The 21,462-nt window shown below is 37.2% G+C and overlaps 1 pseudogene across 1 annotated transcript in view; it reads left to right on the top strand.

The window, feature by feature from the left end:
* The window catches only part of LOC144333649 (L-lactate dehydrogenase A chain pseudogene), a 35,002-nt pseudogene extending 14,370 nt beyond the window's left edge, over positions 1 to 20,632 (top strand). Inside the window, exon 2 of the transcript XR_013402566.1 lies at positions 17,906 to 20,632. The product of XR_013402566.1 is annotated as an L-lactate dehydrogenase A chain pseudogene (transcript). The remainder of the gene's footprint in view (positions 1 to 17,905) is intronic.
* The last annotated feature ends 830 nt before the right edge of the window (positions 20,633 to 21,462 follow it).

Below are 21,462 nucleotides of genomic sequence, written 5' to 3'. Positions count from 1 at the left end.
GTTAGAAGTAGTCAGAGCTTCTCTCAGTATCTGCAAGGTTTTCCCTCTATTCAAATTCACCCTCTCACCTCTCAAAGCCCATCTCCCTTGATATTTGTACGAGACATAAAAGATAATGATCACTTGAAAGCAGAAAGCACAATAACTCATGTGAAGTACATGAACCCCCATGTAAACATGATTTACCTATAACCTAAAACACGTATAATAAAAACAACAAGAATAAATGCCATGATTATTTCAATTTATTAATTCATAAATCAGAACACACGCTATATTGTTTGTCTTCAATTCTCCAGAAAATTTTGGATTAAAGATATTAAGGATATTTGGATTATCCCTTTTACATTTTAAAAAGCAAGCGAATTTGTCCCATTCAATATAGTCTCAGTTGTAATCTTGAGAGGTTTTTATTGTGTTGCCATAGTCTGCTCTGCTCTCAGTAAAGTGCAATGGGGGACTAGAAACAACGAAACACTGATAAAATCATCTACGAAACAGAGTCCCACCCTGGTGGGGAAACACTGAGATCTGGTGGATCTAAGATCTACTGAGGAATAGAAAGGCAGAAGCTTGAAAGTGCTCCAGACAAGAGTGGGCAACCTTGAGAAGGCACTAATCCCAAGGGAACATGAGGCATCCTTTGGAGACTTTGTGATGAAGGAAAATAAGCAATGAAGTTTGAAAATTAGAAAAAACTATTTTAAAATTCATATGGAACCAAGATAGAGCCTGAATAGCCAAGACAATCCTAAGCAAAAAGAACACAGCTGGAGGCATCATGCTACCTGACTTCAAACTATGCTACAAGGCTGCATTAACCAAAACAGCATGCTACTGGTACCAAACAGACACATAGACCAATGCAACAGAACAGAGACCTCAGAAATAAGACTGCACACCTACAACCATCTGATCTTCAACAAACATGACAAAAACAAGCAATGGGGAAAGGATTCCCTATTTAATAAACAGAGCTGGGAGAACTGGCTAGCCATATGTAGAAAATTGAAACTAGACCCCTTCCTTACACCTCATACAAAAATTAATTCAAGATAGATTAAAGATTCAAATGTAAAGCCCAAAACTGTGAAAACCCTAGAACAAAATCTAGGCAATGTCATTCAGGACATAGGCATAAGCAAAGATTTCATGATGAAAATGCCAAAAGCAACTGCAGCAAAAGCGAAAATTGGCAAATGGGATCTAATTAAAGTGCTTCTGCACAGCAAAAGAAACTATCAACAGAGTAAACAGACAATATACAGAATAGGAAAAAATATTTGCAATCTATCCATCTCACAAAGATCTAATATCCAGAGTCTACAAGGAACTTAAAGAAATTTAAAAGGAAAAAGCAACCCCATTAAAAAGTGGGCAAAGAACGTGAACAGACACTTCTCAAAAGAAGACATATATGCAGCCAACAGATATACGACGAAAAGTTCAACAGCAGTGATAATTAGAGAAATGCAAATCAAAACCATAATGAGATACCATCTAATGCCTGTCAGGATGGTGATTATTAAAAAGTCAAAAAACAAGAGATGCTGGCGAGGTTGTGGAGAAAAAGCAACGCTTCTACACTGTTGGTGAGAGTGTAAATTAGTTCAACTATTGTGGAAAATAGTGTAGCAATTCTTCAATAATCTAGAGGCAGTAATACCATTTGACCCAGCAATCTCATTACTGGGTATATACTCAAAGGAATGTAAATCATTCTGTTATAAAGTTACACTCACATGTATGTTCATTGCAGCACTATTCCCATAGCTAAGACATGAAATCAATGCAAATGCCCATCGATGATAGTCTGGATAAAGAAAATGTAATACATATACACCATGGAATACTATGTAGCCATTAAAAGGAATGAGATCATATCCTCTGCAGGGACGTAGATGGAGCTAGAAGCCATTATCAATAGCAAACTAATGCAGGAACAGAAAACCAAACACCATATCTTCTCACTTATATGGAAGCTGAACAATGAGACATGGGGAGGAACAACATGCACTGGGGCATATTGGGATGGGTGGATGGGGAGCATCAGGAGAATGGCTAGTAGATGCTGGGCTTAATACCTAGGTGATGGGATGATCTATGCAGCAAACCACCATGGCACACATTTACCTACGTAACTAACCCGCACATCCTGAACATATACGCCTGAATGTAAAATAAAAGTTGAAAATTTAAAAAGAGTTCTAAAAGAGAATTATAAAGTCAAATGACATACCAATGCTCTCACCCACCACCAAAAAAAAAGGCCTTCTAATGAAGAAAATGTATTTCATTATGCCAACAAAAGAGGGCACTCCTGAACCATGTAAGCCACTCAAACCTTTCACCCTCACTTATATAGAACCATTTGTTATAGCTGGCCCAGGAAAACATAACATTTCAAAATGAACAGAATACAGCAGTAAAATCATATTTTTTAAAAAAGCATACAAAAAAATAACGTTTCAGCTGATGATCTTTTAAAAACTCCCCCAAAAAACTGACTTTACACAGAAGAACATTGTATCACACCTCAACCCAACATGAACTATATAGCCTTTAAAATTTTTTTGTATAGTTTAAAAAACAAAAAAAACACTCCAAATTAGAAATTCACAAATTCCCCAGACCTGAGATCCTGGACTCCGGAATGAGCATGGATGAGACCAGAGAAGGTGTGGGTGGAAACAAGCTCTATGGAAAATAAAGCGTAAACCAGGATGGCGAAGATAAAAAGGAATTCATAAATTCAGACAGGGAGAAAAAAACAGGAAGATGTGAAATAAGAATTGACTGAAATCAGGAAATAAATTGGAGGAAAAAAAATCAAAAAATCAAGCCAGAAATTGTGCCGAGTAGTACTACTGTCCTTTTAGTGGGTGCTACATTTTCCAGAATCCCTTTCCCTGAGTGCTTCCATATTAATTTATCAAAAGATGAGCATGCATGATATATGGAAGGTAGAGGAGAAGTAGCAGTCATTATTATTTGAAGGTCTTTGTGGTCAAACACAGTGGCAGATGCCAGACTAAGTTCTAGTTTGTCTTTGTTCTCCTTTACTCCACACCTGAACCTCATTTCCTAACCCTAGTCCCTGCTGACTAACAGTAGCCCTAAGCACACCACCAGATTGTTGGCTATAGACTATCAGTGCCAGTGGCTACACAGAGGCAATAAATTTTTGTAAACTGATTTACGACCTCCAGCTTTTAGTCCCACTTTACTGGCTGGATATGCTTGACTTTTCAGATTTCTCTGCAAGTTCTGAGTTGTCCATCCACACAAGTGCTTCAGGAGGAATAGTCAGTAACTCCTGGATCATCCCATAGTCACCCCTTCCAAACCAAATTACAAAGTGCTCAATAGAGAATAAATTAAGTTGGAAATATTATGAGAGGAATGAATGATGTACTGGAGCCAACTCATACCAAGGTGGCAGAGCAAATTCTGTGTGTATCTTCTTAACGCTGTGTTCAGTGACATCCCATTGGTAGCTTGACATTAGTCATAATGGGAGTATTTACACCATTGGAATTTGAAAATGCTATAAATCAAGGATTTTTTTCCAGAAGTGCTATTAAACATTTACCAGCACATGACTGGAAATGGAGGAGAAAAGATTAAATGTCCAAGATTAAAAAAAAATACAAATTAGTGGGAAAAAAGACCCCACAGATAGAATTGTGGCCTTGAAACAGGAAATAAACCAATTTTAATATAGTAAAACCAGTATTTAAAAGTCTGATCCAGTAATGCTTTTCAGAAATAAAAGATGTGGATCAACACATTGAAATGGTCCACTGTGTAACTAGGAAAATTGACCTCAAACAGTCATCTCTAAGATATTATATATCCAATTAAAATCAGCAATAAAAAAGAATGAGATCCTGTCACTTGCAACATGGAAGGACCTGAAAATGATTGTTAAGTAAAATAAGCCAGGCACAGAAAGACAAACATCACGTTCTCACTTATTAGTGGGATCTAAAAATCAAAACTGTTCACTTATAATATAAAGAAAAATAAAAATCTCTGTCCCTTCATATTAAAAATACCAAATATTTTACAAAGGAAAGAAAAGCCAGGTTGGCATTGAACTTCTAAATAGCAACATTCAAATCTTGACAACTTCAAAGCAACATTTTAAAGATTCTTGATGAAAAAGGATGTGACCCCAAATTTTTCTGTTTAGCCAAGATATTTTATATGCAATAACTACAGAATACTGCTCTCAAGAGCTCATTTTGAAGAATCTACTAGAGGATGAACTTCTTTTAATCAAGAGATGACTGGGGAAATTTGACCAAATTCAGCTGCAGTATTGCATATAATTAATTATAAATCTAAGACTAAAACAAAGATGAGTCAAGGTTAAAAAAATGCTATGTAAATGTTGCATATCCTGACAAAGAAAAAATAATGCAACTTTATAAATTAAAGCAAAATGGAAACAGAGAAGAAAACACAGAATAAGTTTATTGATTGCCACACAGAGACCTGACAAAACAGTAGTTGCTTAAAGAAGGGGAATGTTTTGATATTTTGAGTATAAAAGGCATTGATACACAAATAATTACTATAACAAAACTACAAACATTCTTTTGTGTGTGTGTGTGAGGTGGAGTTTCATTCTTGTTGCCCAGGCTGGAGTGCAATGGTGTGGTCTGGGCTCACTGCAACTTCAGCCTTCCAGGTTCAAGAGATTCCCCTGCCTCAGCCTCCCAAGTAGCTGAGATTAGAGGTGCCTGCCACCACACTCAGCTAACACAGCAAATAAAACACACAGTAAACATAATAGAAAATAATATCACAGAGTTGAGACTAAATATATCAGTCATACCAATAAATGTAAACAAACTTTTTATTGCCTTAGATTGTGTTCCCCTAAAATAAAGCCTGGTATGGAATTCTTGTTAAAGTGAGTTCATGAAGGTGTGCTCTCAAGAGAAATTTATAAGAAAAGGAAGCAAGATAGAGCAGAAGCAGCAGCTAAGCAAATATGTGGATTCATAAAAAGTCTAGCTTCAGCCCATCCATACCACCGGAAGTTCTAGATCATGGATTGCACCACAGGGTTTTTTCCATCTAGAAACAAGAGTGCTGGGTTGTTATATATCAACATCAGTGAGTCACTGTCTGGCATTGGAGGCAGGGGTCGTAATTTCAAGGCATCTCCCAACTAGGTGACTCCCATCCACCAAAGGCAATCTTCCAAAGACAGGTGAAGGTATGAGCCAGTATTAGGCAAGACACAGAGTAGCTGGAAGATAAGTTCACTGGCCCAGTTAAGGGAATTGGGTCCAGGCACAAATGTCAATGCCTGTGCTTACCACCTAAAGGAAAAACATTTCAGATTGGATCACAAAGCAAAACTGAACTCTATGTTGTATACTCAAGAGACAACCTAACACTGACACAAAGACAGATGAATAGACCAATACAACAGAAGAGAGAGCCAAGATATAAACTCATGAATAAAAGGTCAACTGGTCTTCAGCAAGAGTACCAAAATACACAATGGAGAAAAAACAGTCTCTTCAGCAAAGAAAACTAGGAAAACTGGATATTCACACATAAAAAATGAAATTGGATCCCCTATCTTACACAAAAAAATCAATTCGGAATGAATTAAGGTTTTAAATGTAAGACCTAAAACTGTAAAACTCCTAGAAGAAAACATAGGGGAAAAGCTTTTTGACACTGGCCTTGGCAATGATTTATTGCACAGACACAAGAAATGCAAGCAACAAAAGCAAAAGTAGACAAGTGGAATTGCATCAAACTAAAAAGCTGCACAGCAAAGGAAACAATTAGCAGAGTGAAAAAGCAACCTATGGAATGGGATAATATATATGCAAGCTATATATTTCATAAGTTATTAATATTTTAAATTCGTAAGGAACTCAGAGAACTCAATAGCAATGAAACAACTTAATTTTTAAAATAGGAAAAGGACTTGAATAGACATTCCTCCAGAGAAGATGTATGAGTGGCCGATAGGTATATGAAAAGATTCTCAGTATCACCAATCATCAGGAAATGGCAAATCAAAACCCCAAGGAGATCGATATCATCTCATACCTGTTAGAGTGGCTATTATTAAAAATATATAAGATAAGTGATGCTGAGGATGTAGAGAAATTGGAACACTTGTAAGCTGTTAGTAGGAATGTAAAATGGTATAGCTACTATGGAAAATAGTATGGAGCTTCCTCAAAAAAAGTAAAAGTAATACGACCATATGATCCAGCAATCCCAGTTCTGAGTATATATTCAAAAGAATTGAAATCAGGATCTCAAAGAGATATCTGTACTCTCATGTTCATTGCAGTGTTATTCGCACTGCAAGATATGGAAAAAATTCACATACTCATCAATAGATGAATAAAGAAATGTGAATAAAATGAATAAAAATGAATAAAGAAAATGTGATATATTTATAAAATGGAAATTCAATCAGCCTTTAAGAAGAAGGAAATCTTGTCATTTGCAAAAATGTGGAAGAACCTGAAAGATATTTTGCTAAGTGAAATTAAGGCAGTCACAGAGGGAAAAATATTGCATGATTCCACTTATATGAGGTAACTAAAATAGTCAAACTCATAAAAATGTTAAGTAGAATGGTGGCTTCCAGGGGTTGGAAGGAAGGGAAAATGGGGAGTTGCTGTTTAACAGGTATAAAGTTTCAGTTATGCAAGACGAATAAATTCTAAATATCTATATCAACATAGTGTCTATAGTTAATATTACTATATTATGCACTGAAAAATTGTTAGAAGGGTGGATCTAATTTCAAGAGTTTTTACAACAATAACAAAGAAGAAAAAGGAAATTTTAAAGGTGACTGATACGTCTAAGCACCCTTATTGTGAACGAAGTTTTCATAAGTATATTCGTGTGTCCAAATTTATCCAGCTGTAGTCATTAAATATGTACAGTTTAATGATTATACCTAAATAAAGCTATTTTTAAAGGAGACAACCTAAACCAAAATTATTCAAAGAGACTAAAATTAAAGAGATGGGCAAATGTATACAAGGCAAATGAAAAATACTAGAAAGCAGTGATTGCAATCTTTATATCACACAGTGAAACATCAAAAACAAAACACTATATGAAACAATAAAGGACATTTTTAAAAGTCAAACAATAAGTTACAGTAAAAACATAGTTAATAATATCTTTGTACCAAATAATTAACAATCATATTATTAAAGGAGAAACTACAAGAAATTCAGGGAGAAACGGGCAGAAAAACATTAACAATAGGATACATTAACAAACCATTCTCAGTTCAAAGCAGGTCAAATAGACAAAAATAAGTAAGCATATAGAAGATCTAAACAAAATAATTAGTAAAATGTAGATTAAAATGTATATTAAGCTCCCAAATACAACAATAGAGAATGTAACTTTTTTTCAAGTGTACAGGGAACATTCACAAAATTGACCATACATTAAGTCACAAAGGAAACCTCCATAAGTTTCATTTAAAAATAGAGACATAATAAAGGATGTATGGCAGACATACTCTAATGATCCATGACCTTGTACAATCCCCTCTTCGTGAGTATGGACAGAACCTACAAAGTGCTTCTGGTCAACAGAATATGACTTAGGGATGGGATGTCACTCCCATGAGTATACTATGTTATGTAAGACTCCATATTAGCAGACTAGAGTGAGAGATTCTTCTGTTGGTGATATGGTTCAGATGTGTGTTTCCTCCAAATCTCATGCTGAAATGTGATCCCCATTGTTAGAGGTGGGGCCTAGTGGGAAGTGTTTGGATCATGTGGGTGGATCCCTCATGAATGCCTTGGTGCCCTCCCATTTGCAATGAGTACATTCTCACTCTGTTAGTTCAGACAAGAGCTGGTTCTTTAAAGGAGCCTGGCACCTCCTCCTCTCTCTCTCTTGCTCCTTCTCTCACCATGCAACACGCTGGCGCCCCCTTTGTCTTCCACCATGACTGTAAACTTCCTGAGGTCCTCACCAGAGGCAGAGGCTGGCACTATGCTTTGTGTGCAGCCTACAGAAACATAAGTCAAATAAAACACTTCTTTATGAATTACCCCGTCTCAGGTATTACTTTATAGAAATGCAAACAGACTAACATAGCTGGCCTTGAAGTACATAGCTATGTATGAATTGCCTATGGAGAAGATCATGTGTCAGGGAACTGCGCAACCTCCAGGACCTCCCACCAACAGCAAGAAATTGAGGACTGCCATCATACAGTCACAGTAAACAAATCCTACCAACAACCTGAATGAGCTTGAAACAGATTCTTTGCTAGTTGAGCCTCCAGATGAGAATGCAGCCCAGATCACACCTTGCATGCAGCTTTGTGAGACTCTGAGTAGACGCTCTAGCTAAGCCATGTTTACATAGCCTCCTAACCCATAGAAACTATGAGATAACATGTGCTGAGTTTGTAGTAAGGTATTACAAAGCAATAGAAAACTAACACAGAAATAGGATGGTGCTATAACAAATACCTAAAAAGTGGGGAATGGCTTTGAAACTGGGCAGCACACAGAGGCTGAAAGAATTAAGTGGCATGATAGAGAACATTTAATTGCCTTGAACAGACTGTTAGTAGAAATCTGGACTTGAATCTGCTGGTGTGGACTCAGAACGAAGCGTAGAACATGTTACTTGAAACTGAAGGCATGATGATTCTTGTTATGTAAGGCACAGATCTTAGTAGAATTATTCTTTGCATTTATGTGGAAAGCAACACTAGCAAGTGATGAAGTTCAGATATATAGCTAAGATTTCTAAGCAAAACGTTGAAGATGCTACCTGTTTCTTCTTGCTGCTTATAACAAAATTCAGTATGAGAGGGATAAATTGAAACTTGGACTGTTAAACAAAAATGGACCAGAATTTGATTATTTTGAAATGTCTTGGCATCTCCAGACACTAAAATTAAGAGATTCAATATCAGGAAAGCAAGCCCTAAAGAAAAGACCAAGAGTATGGTTATACAATCTTTTGCTAAAGCCTCAAAAAGAGCAAAAAATTAAATTACTCAGTGAGGAGAGGACCCTTTCAAGAAATTAAAGGTGTGCCTCACAAATCTTCTCAATCAACCAGAGGACTTAAGTGTGGTCCCTTAGCCATCTCAGCAGAAGTCAAGAGACAGAAGGGTTTATCTCAGAAAGATCTGTCAATATGGCTTTTGTCTAGTGGAATGAACCCCAGGGAAATCCACAGGAGATATACAAAGTTCTTACGGAAAAGGTTTCAGCAGAAATACCATTGGCTTGAACAAAAAAGAAATAGAAAGAGTACAAAATATATAAAGACTGTCAGACTCCAAAAATTCTACAGGCAGTGGAAGGGCTGACAAAACTACTCACCTGCATACTTGCTCTGGCTTTCATAAAAAGGAAGGGTGGCTCAGAAGGCACAGCCAAGAGCTCAAAGGACAGAGAGAGGGAGCTATAGAGAACTCTTCCATTTTCCGCAGGTTTGAAGTGTTTCAAAAAAAGTGTTGAGCATTCAAAAGCTAGCAGAAGGCAAGAAATAACTAAGATCAGAGCAGAACTGAAGGAGATAGAGACACAAAAAACCCTCTAAAAAAAGTCAATGAATCCAGGAGTTGGTTTTTTGAAAAGATCAACAAAATTGATAGACCGCTAGCAAGACTAATAAAGAAGAAAAGAGAGAAGAATCAAATAGACACAATAAAAAATGATAAAGGGGATATCACCACCGACCCCACAGAAATACAAACTACCATCAGAGAATACTATAAACACCTCTACACAAAAAAACTAGAAAATCTAGAAGAAATGGATAATTTCCTGGACACTTACACTCTCCCAAGACTAAACCAGGAAGAAGTTGAATCTCTGGATAGACCAATAGCAGGCTCTGAAATTGAGGCAATAATTAATAGCCTACCAACCAAAAAAAGTCCAGGACCAGATGGATTCACAGCTGAATTCTACCAGAGGTGCAAAGAGGAGCTGGTACCATTTCTTCTGAAACTATTCCAATCAATAGAAAAAGAGAGAATCATCCCTAACTCATTTTATGAGGCCAACATCATCCTGATACCAAAGCCTGGCAGAGACACAACAAAAAAAAGAGAATTTTAGACCAATATCCCTGGTGAACATCGATGCAAAAATCCTCAATAAAATGCTGGCAAACCGAATCCAGCAGCACATCAAAAAGCTTACCCACCATGATCAAGTGGGCTTCATCCCTGGGATGCAAGGCTGGTTCAACATACGCAAATCAGTAAACGTAATCCAGGATATAAACAAAACCAAAGACAAAAACCATATGATTATCTCAATAGATGCAAAAAAGGTCTTTGACAAAATTCAACAGCCCTTCATGCTAAAAACTCTCAATAAATTCGGCATTGATGGAATGTATCTCAAAATCATAAGAGCTATTTATGACAAACCCACAGCCAATATCATACTGAATGGGCAAAAACTAGAAGCATTCCCTTTGAAAACTGGCACAAGACAGGGATGCCCTCTCTCACCACTCCCATTCAACATAGTGTTGGAAGTTCTGGCTAGGGCAATCAGGCAAGAGAAAGAAATAAAGGGTATTCAGATAGGAAAAGAAGAATTCAAATTGTCCCTGTTTGCAGATGACATGATTGTATATTTAGAAAACACCATCATCTCAGCCCCAAATCTCCTTAAGCTGATAAGCAACTGCAGCAAAGTCTCAGGATACAAAATTAATATGCAAAAATCACAAGCATTCTTATACACCAGTAACAGACAAACAGAGAGCCAAATCATGAATGAACTTCCATTCACAATTGCTTCAAAGAGAATGAAATACCTAGGAATCCAACTTACAAGGGATGTAAAGGACCTCTTCAAGGAGAACTACAAACCACTGCTCAGTGAAATAAAAGAGGACACAAACAAATGGAAGAACATATCATGCTCATGGATAGGAACAATCAATATTGTGAAAATGGCCATACTGCCCAAGGTAATTTATAGATTCAATGCCATCCCCATCAAGCTACCAATGAGTTTCTTCACAGAATTGGAAAAAACTGCTTTAAAGTTCATATGGAATCAAAAAAGAGCCCGCATTGCCAAGACAATCCTAAGTCAAAAGAACAAAGCTGGAGGCATCACGCTACCTGACTTCAAACTATACTACAAGGCTACAGTAACCAAAACAGCATGGTACTGGTACCAAACAGAGACATAGACCAATAGAACAGAACAGAGTCCTCAGAAATAATACCACACATCTACAGCCATCTGATCTTTGACAAACCTGAGAAAAACAAGGAATGGGGAAAGGATTCCCTATTTAATAAATGGCGCTGGGAAAATTGGCTAGCCATAAGTAGAAAGCTGAAACTGGATCCTTTCCTTACTCCTTATACGAAAATTAATTCAAGATGGATTAGAGACTTAAGTGTTAGACCTAATACCATAAAAACCCTAGAAGAAAACCTAGGTAATACCATTCAGGACATAGGCATGGGCAAAGACTTCATGTCTAAAACACCAAAAGCAACAGCAACAAAAGCCAAAATTGACAAATAGGATCTCATTAAACTAAAGAGCTTCTGCACAGCAAAAGAAACTATCATCAGAGTGAACAGGCAACCTACAGAATGGGAGAAAATTTTTGCAATCTACTCTTCTGACAAAGGGCTAATATCCAGAACCTACAAAGAACTCAAACAAATTTACAAGAAAAAAACAAACAACCCCATCAAAAAGTGGGCAAAGGATATGAACAGACATTTCTCAAAAGAAGACATTCATACAGCCAACAGACACATGAAAAAATGCTCATCATCACTGGCCATCAGAGAAATGCAAATCAAAACCACAATGAGATACCATCTCACGCCAGTTAGAATGGCAATCATTAAAAAGTCAGGAAACAACAGGTGCTGGAGAGGATGTGGAGAAATAGGAACACTTTTACACTGTTGGTGGGATTGTAAACTAGTTCAACCATTATGGAAAACAGTATGGCGATTCCTCAAGGATCTAGAACTAGAAGTACCATATGACCCAGCCATCCCATTACTGGGTATATACCCAAAGGATTATAAATCATGCTGCTATAAAGACACATGCACACGTATGTTCATTGCGGCACTATTCACAATAGCAAAGACTTGGAATCAACCCAAATGTCCATCAGTGACAGACTGGATTAAGAAAATGTGGCACATATACACCATGGAATACTATGCAGCCATAAAAAAGGATGAGTTTGTGTCCTTTGTAGGAACATGGATGCAGCTGGAAACCATCATTCTCAGCAAACTATCACAAGAACAGAAAACCAAACACCGCATGTTCTCACTCATAGGTGGGAACTGAACAATGAGATCACTTGGACTCGGGAAGGGGAATATCACACACTGGAGCCTATTATGGGGAGGGGGGACAGGGAAGGGATTGCATTGGGAGTTATACCTGATGTAAATGACGAGTTGATGGGTGGGTGTTGATGAGTTGATGGGTGCAGCACACCAACATGGCACAAGTATACATATGTAACAAACATGCACGTTATGCATGTGTACCCTAGAACTTAAAGTATAATTTAAAAAAAAAAAAGTGTTGAGAAGAAAAAGAGAAATAGAGACAGGCTTAAGAGTCAACAATTAAAAGTAATAGGTTTGAATCCTGGTTTGAAAACAAACAACTGTTAAAGACATTTTTGAGATAATCAGGGAAAACTGCAGCTAGTATTACATGATATTAGTTATTTTAATTAGGTAGAATGTGCTAATTATACATGGTTATATATTAGAAAATATGTATATATGCATATAGGCTTTGTATGTGTATACATAATATATCCACAGAGTAAGAGAATAATAAAGCAAAAGTGGTTACATTTTAATTTTGTGTGAGTCTGGACAAAGGGATATGTAAATTCTGTGTACTACTATTCTTGCAACTTTTCTGTAAGTCTGAAAATATTTCTAAATAAAAAGTCGAAAATAAACATATACAGTGTTTTGCAATTATAAACTTAGAAGCTATTTTGTTTTCAAACCACATGTAGATTTTGTGTCATGTTGAAAACTAAAATTTAAATTACAAAAAAGTAAATACTTCTGAAAAAAATGTTTGGAAGTAAATGGAACAAGAGTAGCAAAATGTTGATAATTGAAGCTACATGAAAGGTACATGGAGCTCATTATATTGTTTTCTTTTATGTGTTTGAACTTTTCCATAATAAAATATTAAAATAGGCTGGGCGCAGTGGCTCATGCCTGTAATCCCAGCACTTCGGGAGGCCAAGGTGGGTGGATCACCTGAGGTCAGGAGTTCAAGACCAGCCCGGCCAACATGGTGAAACCCCGTCTCTACTAAATACAAAAAATTAGCTGGGTGTGGTGGTGCGTGCCTGTAATCCCAGCTACTCAGAAGGCTGAGGCAGGATAATCACTTGAACCCAGGAGGTGGTGGTTGCAGTGAGCCGAGATTGCGCCACTGCACTCTAGCCTAGGTGACAAAGCAAGACTCTGTTTCAAAAAAAATTAAAATTAAAACATAAATTGTAACTCAGAAGCAAGCAGCAGAAAACAACGTAATACACAGGTCACCTGGAAATCAAAACAATGGCATCTCCCTCAAACGTTCTTTGTAAACTGTTATTGTCCCCATTTTACGAGTGAGCAAACTAAGAATTTAAGATGACAGGACCAAACTGCCTTGCTAGCTTGTGCTGTCAGTGGAAATCTAAGCTGCCACCAGCTTGATGCACTGCCGTAATAAATACCCAACAGCCTGGCTGTCCAAGGTGAAAGAGGTAAAACAGCAGCTCATTGGAGGGGTTTTAAATGATTTGTCCAGCCACGCAGACCCCCTGACAATCCAGAGGGGCATAAAAGCCCATCAAACCTAACAGGGTTACTCTTTTGGAGTAACCTCCCATGGTGACACATTCTCACACTCCCCCTAACATCTTCTCTTACTCAGCCTGCTCTAATATCTGTGTGATTAAGATAGCCAGAGGCAGCTTCCTTTTATAGCCACTTTCCACAGGAGCAGTTGTGCCTTCCAGCTCATTTAGTGGGTGGTTAACCAGAAAATAGAGGTAGCTGAATTTCTTATTGGTCTTGGCTCTGAGATAACAGAACCAAAATTAAACATGAACCAAAGTCTCTGGCCTCCACTGCATTAAATGTAGGTAACACAGGTTTTCCTGTAAGTGCAGAGTCACCGAGGTATGACCTACCAAAGTCACCTACAGAGTTTCAAAATATAAATGACCATACCTGAATCTTCTCTTTTTCCTCCCTAAGGCATGTCAGCAACTCCACAAGGAGAGGCCCAGACATGTATATTGTACATTTTTTAAAGCCCCCAAAATGATTCTGAAATTTTCCGCATATCAAGATGGCCTGAATGACTCCTGGAAAAAGTTCAGAATATAAGATGGAGGATATCATCCTGGGATGAGCTGTGAAATTCCTGGTTGGAAAGTTTTAGAACCCCATCTATAATGGATTCGGTTATGGTTCCAAAGGCCATGTAAGAACCAGCACCAGGATGTCTGCATAAGAATCACTTAGAGCTTATCAAACTACAAAATAATGGTAGGTAAGAGCTAGGAATCCGGATTTTAACAGACTTCCCAGGTAATTCTGATGTGCAGTCAGGTTTGGGACTGTATGTATATAGTACTCAAAATACCATGTTAGAGCCCTTTATGCATTCACTCATTCATTCAACAAACATTTACTGTGTACTTACTGTGTGCCAAGCATCAAGGATTAAATAATGAATACAACTCAATACCTGCCCTTGAGAGGTTCACAAGTCTAATGAGGGATGCCAATCCTTTTGACATGGACCTTATAACACAGTGTGGCAAGTACCTGCACAGACTATGTGCAAACGGCTGTGGAGAGAAATTATTTAATTCTACCTAGTGAACAAAGGATAGGCTTCACAAAAAAAAAAAAAAAAAAAAAAAAAAAAGGTGACATTGGAGCTAAGCCTTGAGGAGAAGCGAGGAGTTTGCCAGTTGAAGAGGGAAGGGAAGTTCCAGGTAGAGGTCCAGAGAATGAAAGTGCATGGCATGTCTGGTGACAAGCATGGCCAGAGCAGAGGGAGTACGGGCAAAGTGGGCAATGGCTGGGGGGACAGGCGAGAATCAGATGGGGAAGGGTGTGGTTTCATGCTGAGGGGGTCATCTCTTGTTTTTAAGCATGATAATATGATCAGATCTTTATTTTAGATAATTTTGGTGTCAGTGTGCATAGGAGAGAGATATAGACAAAAAAAATTAATTAGGATGATATGAGAGATGAGGAGGTCCTGAAATAGGAAAGTGGCCGTGGGAATAGATTTGAAAGATATTCCATAGGTAGAATCTACAGAATAAGTAAGTGTTGCTTGAAAAAAAAAACCCCACATATACATATACATACACACACAAAAACAAGAACAACCCAAAAAAAAAAAAAACCTATTACAGAAAGACGTCCTTTCTCAGTACATCTTTGTCTCTTCTCTGCTTCACTCTCACCCAATCTTGTCATCTCACTCTGAAGAAAGTATCATTTGCCCTCAGTCCTCTCACAATTCATGAAAAATGAAACCAAATTTCCACTGTCCCAATCCTTTCAAATGAGCTTAGGAATGAAGACTGTCAACTGCTGTCTACTGAGACGGGAAGGCCCTTAAGTGATCCTCTTTAGCCCTACAACCTCCTTGTTGTACACAATGAAGAAATGAGGCTCAGAAAAATAGGTGAATTTCCATCATCACACAAATGGTTTTAAAAAAAAATACGTACTATATCTTCTGTTAGTACCATTTGAACCTTTCAAAATGCATGACATTCACCACCTGTGTAGTGCTCCTGTCTGCCTTTCTTTAAAGATTCTAAGATAAGCTAAAATCTATTATCTCTGTTCTCTGCTCTTTTTGATAATCGAGAAATGCCATGGTTTCTCTCACACTGAAAAGGAGTCCAATGGACATCTAGTGGTTCACTTAGATAATTGAATCTTTAATAGTATTATCTATCATTGTATTTAGTGTGTTAAATTTGATTAGCATATTAACTAATTGCATTATATTAGTGGTCTCAACCCTTTCAGATCTGATGATCTGTTTGTATAGCTATTTTGAATCACCCTCCTTTTCTATCCTGAAATGAAATTGATGTAAAATACAATCTACACAAGTAATTGCAAAATTTCAATATAGTGCCCTTTTATTTTCCTTTTATAGAAAATAAAAGGAAATTAATTGCTAATAAAATAATACATTTTTCATATTTAAGTACTTGGCATGGTCACACCTGAAAACATGATGTAGTCAGATGCTTATACTTATATGTGGAATTTCTGTGAATACAACACTTGTAAATGTAGTCAGATACAAGTGTGTGAAGTAAACAACTACAATATTGTGTAATGTTGTTTTCTGAAATGGTGACCAACTTTTAGTAAAATTTAGAGCAAAACAAAGTACAATCTTTCCCTTGTTTTATACAGCATTTTTAGAAAATTACTAAAAATAATTTGTGACCGATGTAAAGCAGAATTGGAGTCTAGGTTCTGTTCAATACAGTTTTTTCACTACAAGAATGTCTGCTAAGATACTAAAAGCAGAGACAAATGACAACTTACCTATAGAAGAAAAAAATTAAAATCACAGTGGATTTCTCATCAGAAACCATGGAAACCACAAGAAAGTGGCACGACATTTTTCCAGTGCTGGAAGAAAATAACCGTCAACCCAGAATGCTTTATGCAGCAAAAATATCATTTAGAAGTGAAGAAAGATCAAAAAATTCTCAAATGAAGGAAAATAAAGATAATTTGTCACCAGCAGACCTACGCTAAAAGAATGAATAAATGAAGATTTATAAATAGAAAGGAAGTGGTTAAAGAAGTTTCTTAAATTATTAGAAAAATTGAAAGCTACTCGGGAGGCCGAGGCAGGGGAATCACTTGAACCTGGGAGGTGGAGGTTGCAGTGAGGGGATATCACGCCACTGCACTCCAGCCTGGTGACAAAGCAAGACTCTGTTGAAAGAAAGAGAGAATGAGAGAAAGAGAGAGAGGGAGGGAGGGAGGAAGGAAGAAGGGAAGGAGAGAGAGAAAGAGAGAGAGCAAGAGGGAGAGAAGGAGGGAGAGAAGGAGAGAGAGAGAGAGAGATAGAAAAGAAAGAAAAAAGGAAAAGAAAAGAAAAAGGAAGAAAGAGGGAGAGGGAGAGGAAGAAAAGGAAAAGGAACAAAGAAAGAAGAAAAAGGAAAAGAACACAGTAAGCAAAAATATAGGTAGATACAATAGATCTTCCTTATCCTCTTGAGCCTTCTGAATTATGTTGACAGTTGGAGCAAAAATTGTAATAATGTTTAATATGGTCTTGAATGTATGTAGAGAAAATATTTAAGATAATTTTGTTATAAATAGGGAAGGGAAAGGGACATAAAAAGAGGTAAGCCTCCTACACTTCATGTGAAACTTGTAAAATGATGACACTAACAGACATTTGTGTGTGTGATAAGATGTATGTGTGTGTTGGTGTGAGTGGGTATGAGGTAATACCTAAAGCAACTACTAAGACTCAAAACATTATAGACTAATAGACTCAAAACACTATTGGAAAATCAAAGTGAAATTTTACAAAATGTTCAAGCAGCCTGCATTTTGAACAGGAAAAAGGGAAAAGAAAATTGAGAAATAAAAGTTAGAGAGAAAATACAGCAAAATATATAATGGCAGACTTAAACTTTAATGTATCAATAATCATATTAAATGCAAATAAAATGGTTTAAAATAAATGGTTAAGAATAAAAGGATGGAGGTGCTGGAGCTGTTGCCACCAAGTCCGGATCTCATTGCCTTGTGCCCCCAGTGCTTGCCTGACATGCATTCCCAATTCCTTTTGGTTCCAAGTCCAGTGTTGCAACTCTCAAGGATCAGCTGATTCATAATCTTCTAAAACAACAACAGCCCCCCCCCCATTAAGATTACATTTGTTGGGGTTAGTGCTGTTGGCATGGTCTGTGCCATCAGTATCTTAATGAAGGACTTGGCAGATGAACTTGCTCTTGTTGATGTCATGGAAGACAAATTGAAGGGAGAGATGACGGATCTCCAACATGGCAGCCTTTTCCTTAGAACGCCAAAGATTATCTCTGGCAAAGACCATAATGTAACTACAAACTCCAAGCTGGTCATTATCACATCTGGGGCACGTCAGCAAGAGGGAGAAAGCCATCTTAATTTGGACCAGCATAACATGAACATCTTTAAATTCATCATTCCTAATGTTGTAAAATACAGCCCGAACTGCAAGTTGCTTATTGTTTCAAATCCAGTGGGTATCTTGACCTATGTGGCTTGGAAGATAAGTGGCTTTCCCAAAAACCGTGTTATTGGAAGTGGTTGCAATCTGGATTCAGCCCAATTCCGTTACCTGATGGGGGAAAGCTGGGAGTTCACCCATTAAGCTGTCATGGGCGGGTCCTTGGGGAACATGGAGATTCCAGTGTGCCTTTATGGAATGGAGTGAATGTTGCTGGTGTCTCCCTGAAGACTCTGCACGCACATTGAGGGACTGATACAGATAAGGAACAGTGGAAAGAGGTTCACAAGCAGGTGGTTCAGAGTCCTTACAAGGTGATCAAACTGAAAGGCTACACATCCTGGGCCACTGGACTCTCTGTGGCAGATTTGGCAGAGAGTATAATGAATAATCTCAGGTGGGTACACCCAATTTCCACCATGATTAAGGGTTTCTATGGAATAAAGGATGATGTCTTCCTTAGTGTTGCTTGCATCTTGGTACAGAATGCAATCTCAGACCTTGTGAAGGTGACTCTGACTCCTAAGGAAGAGGCCCGTTTGAAAAAGAGTACAGATACACTTTGGGGGATCCAAAAAGAGTTGCAGTATTTTTTTAAATTTTTTTATTATTTTTTTTTTTGAGATGGAGTTTCACTCTTGTTGCCCAGGCTGGAGTGCAATGGCACAATCTTGGCTCACTGCAACCTCTACCTCCCAGGTTCAAGCAATTCTCCTGCCTCAGCCTCCCGAGTAGCTGGGATTACAGCTACCCACCACCACACTCAGCTAATTTTTTGTATTTTTAGTAGAGAAAGGGTTTCACCATGTTGACCAGGCTGGTCTTGAACTCCTGACCTCAGATGATTCACCCACCTCAGCCTTCCAAAGTGCTGGGATTACAGGCGTGAGCCACCGCTCCCAGCCAGAGCTGCAATTTTAAAGTCTTCTGATATCATCCATTTCACTGTTTAGGCTACAACAGGATTTTAGTTGGAGGTTGTGCATGTTGTCCTTTTTTCTGGTCTGTGATTACAACAGTAATATTAAGATGGACTGGGAAAAACATCAATTCCTAAAGTTAGAAATAGAAATGGTTTGTAAAATCCTACAGCTATATCCTAATGCTGGATGTCACTAATCCTGCGTAGTCCTAAACTGGTTAGTCTGAAATAGTTCTACTACCTCTGAGGCACCACTGCCAATGCTGCACATGCTGCAGTTGCCCCTTGAGCCAGATGGAGGTTTACCATGTGTTATATAACTTCCTGGCTCCCTCACTGAACAATGCCTAGTCCAACATTTTTTCCCAATCAGTCACATCCTGGGATCCAGTGTATAAATCCAATATTTCATGTCTTGTACATAATTGTTACAAAGGATCTTATTTTGTGAACTATGTATATCAGTAGTGTACATTACCATATAATGTAAAAAGACCTACATATAAACAGTGCAACCAACTATCCAAGTGTCATACCAACTAAAACCCCCAATAAACCTTGAACAGTGAAAAAGAATAAAATAAAAATAGAACAATGGAAAAATATAGATCACACAATCAAAAGAAAGTAGAAGTGGCCATATTGATATCAGATAAAGTAAATTTCAGAACAAATAAAATTACCAGAAACCAGAGGAACATCATACAGTGATAAAAGAATCAATCCACCAATAAAATGTAGTAATCTTAAATGTGTCCATACCAAACAATAAAGTTGCAAAATATGCAAAGCAAAAATTGATAGAACTGAAAGGAGAAATAGACAAATCCACAATTATAGCTAGAGATTTCAACACCCCTCTGTCAACAACTGACAGAACAACTAGACAGAAAATCAGCAAGGATATAAAAACTCCTATCTATCAACCAACAGAATCTAGTCAGTGTTTATAGAACACTCTAGCCAACAATAGCAAAATATGCATTATTTTCAAGTGCCCATGGAATATATGACAGGATTACCAGGTTATCCTGGGTCATAGAACAAATTTAAAAGAATTTAAAAGAGTTAAAATCACGTAGACTGTGTTCTCCAACCAAAATGGAATCAAACTGGAAATCAATAACAGAAAGATAGCAGGAAAATCTCCATGCACTTGGAAACTAAATAACATTCTTTTAAATAATCACAGGGCAAAGAGGAATTCTTCGAGGGAAATTTTTAATACATTCAACTGAATGAAATAAAAATGCAGCATATCAAAATTTGTGGAATGCATTCAAGGCAGTACTGAGACAGAAATGCACAGCACTAAATGCATACATTAGAAAGGAAAAGTAACAGATGAATACTATAAGCTTTCACTTCAATAATCTACAAAAAAAAAAAAACAGCAAAACAACCCCAAAGCAAGCAGAAAGAAGGAAATAATAAAGAGCAGAAATGAAATCTCCAGGCCCTGATGGCTTCACTGGAGAATTCTCCCAAACATTTATTTTAAAAAGAAATGAAACCAATTTACACATTCTCTTCTAGAAAACAGAAGAAAAAAGAACAGTTTCCAACTCATTTCATGAAGACACTATTACTCAAAACACAAAACCAGACAAAGACTGTACAAAAAAGATAACTAAAGGCCAATAACCCTCATGAATATAAAAGCAATAATTCTTAATGTTAGCAAGTAGAATATAATAAAAGTACACACCATGATGAAGTGGGGCTTATTCTAGGGATGCAAGGTTGGTTCGCTGTTTTAAAATCAAAGACTGTAATCCACTATATTAACTGGCTAAAGAAGAAAAATCACAGGATCATATCAATCAGTACAGAAAAATACTGGAGAGAATTCAATACCCATTTATGATTTTAAAAAAAAACTCAAAAAATAGGAATAAGAGAGAACATCCTCAACTTGACAAGGAACAAAACACCTACAGTAATATTATACTTTAGTAAAAGACTGAATGTCTTCTCTCTAAGATGAGGAATGAAGCAAAAAATATCCACCTTCACACTCTTATTCAACATAGTGCTGAAAGCTCTAGCCAACGCAATATGGCAGCATATGAAAATAAAAGAAATAGATATCAGAAAGAAAAAAATAAGACTGACTGTTCCTACTTGCAGTAGACATAACTGTCTTTACAGAAAACCCCAAAGAATCTGCAAAAAAACAACTCCTAGAATTAACGTGAGTTCAGAAAGGTTGTAAGATATAAG

This window comes from Macaca mulatta, chromosome 13, assembly GCF_049350105.2.
Source record: "Macaca mulatta isolate MMU2019108-1 chromosome 13, T2T-MMU8v2.0, whole genome shotgun sequence".
Classification (NCBI taxonomy): Eukaryota; Metazoa; Chordata; class Mammalia; order Primates; family Cercopithecidae; genus Macaca; species Macaca mulatta.
The sequence above is the reverse complement of the archived record's forward strand: the minus strand, read 5'-3'. Positions and strand labels throughout refer to the sequence as shown.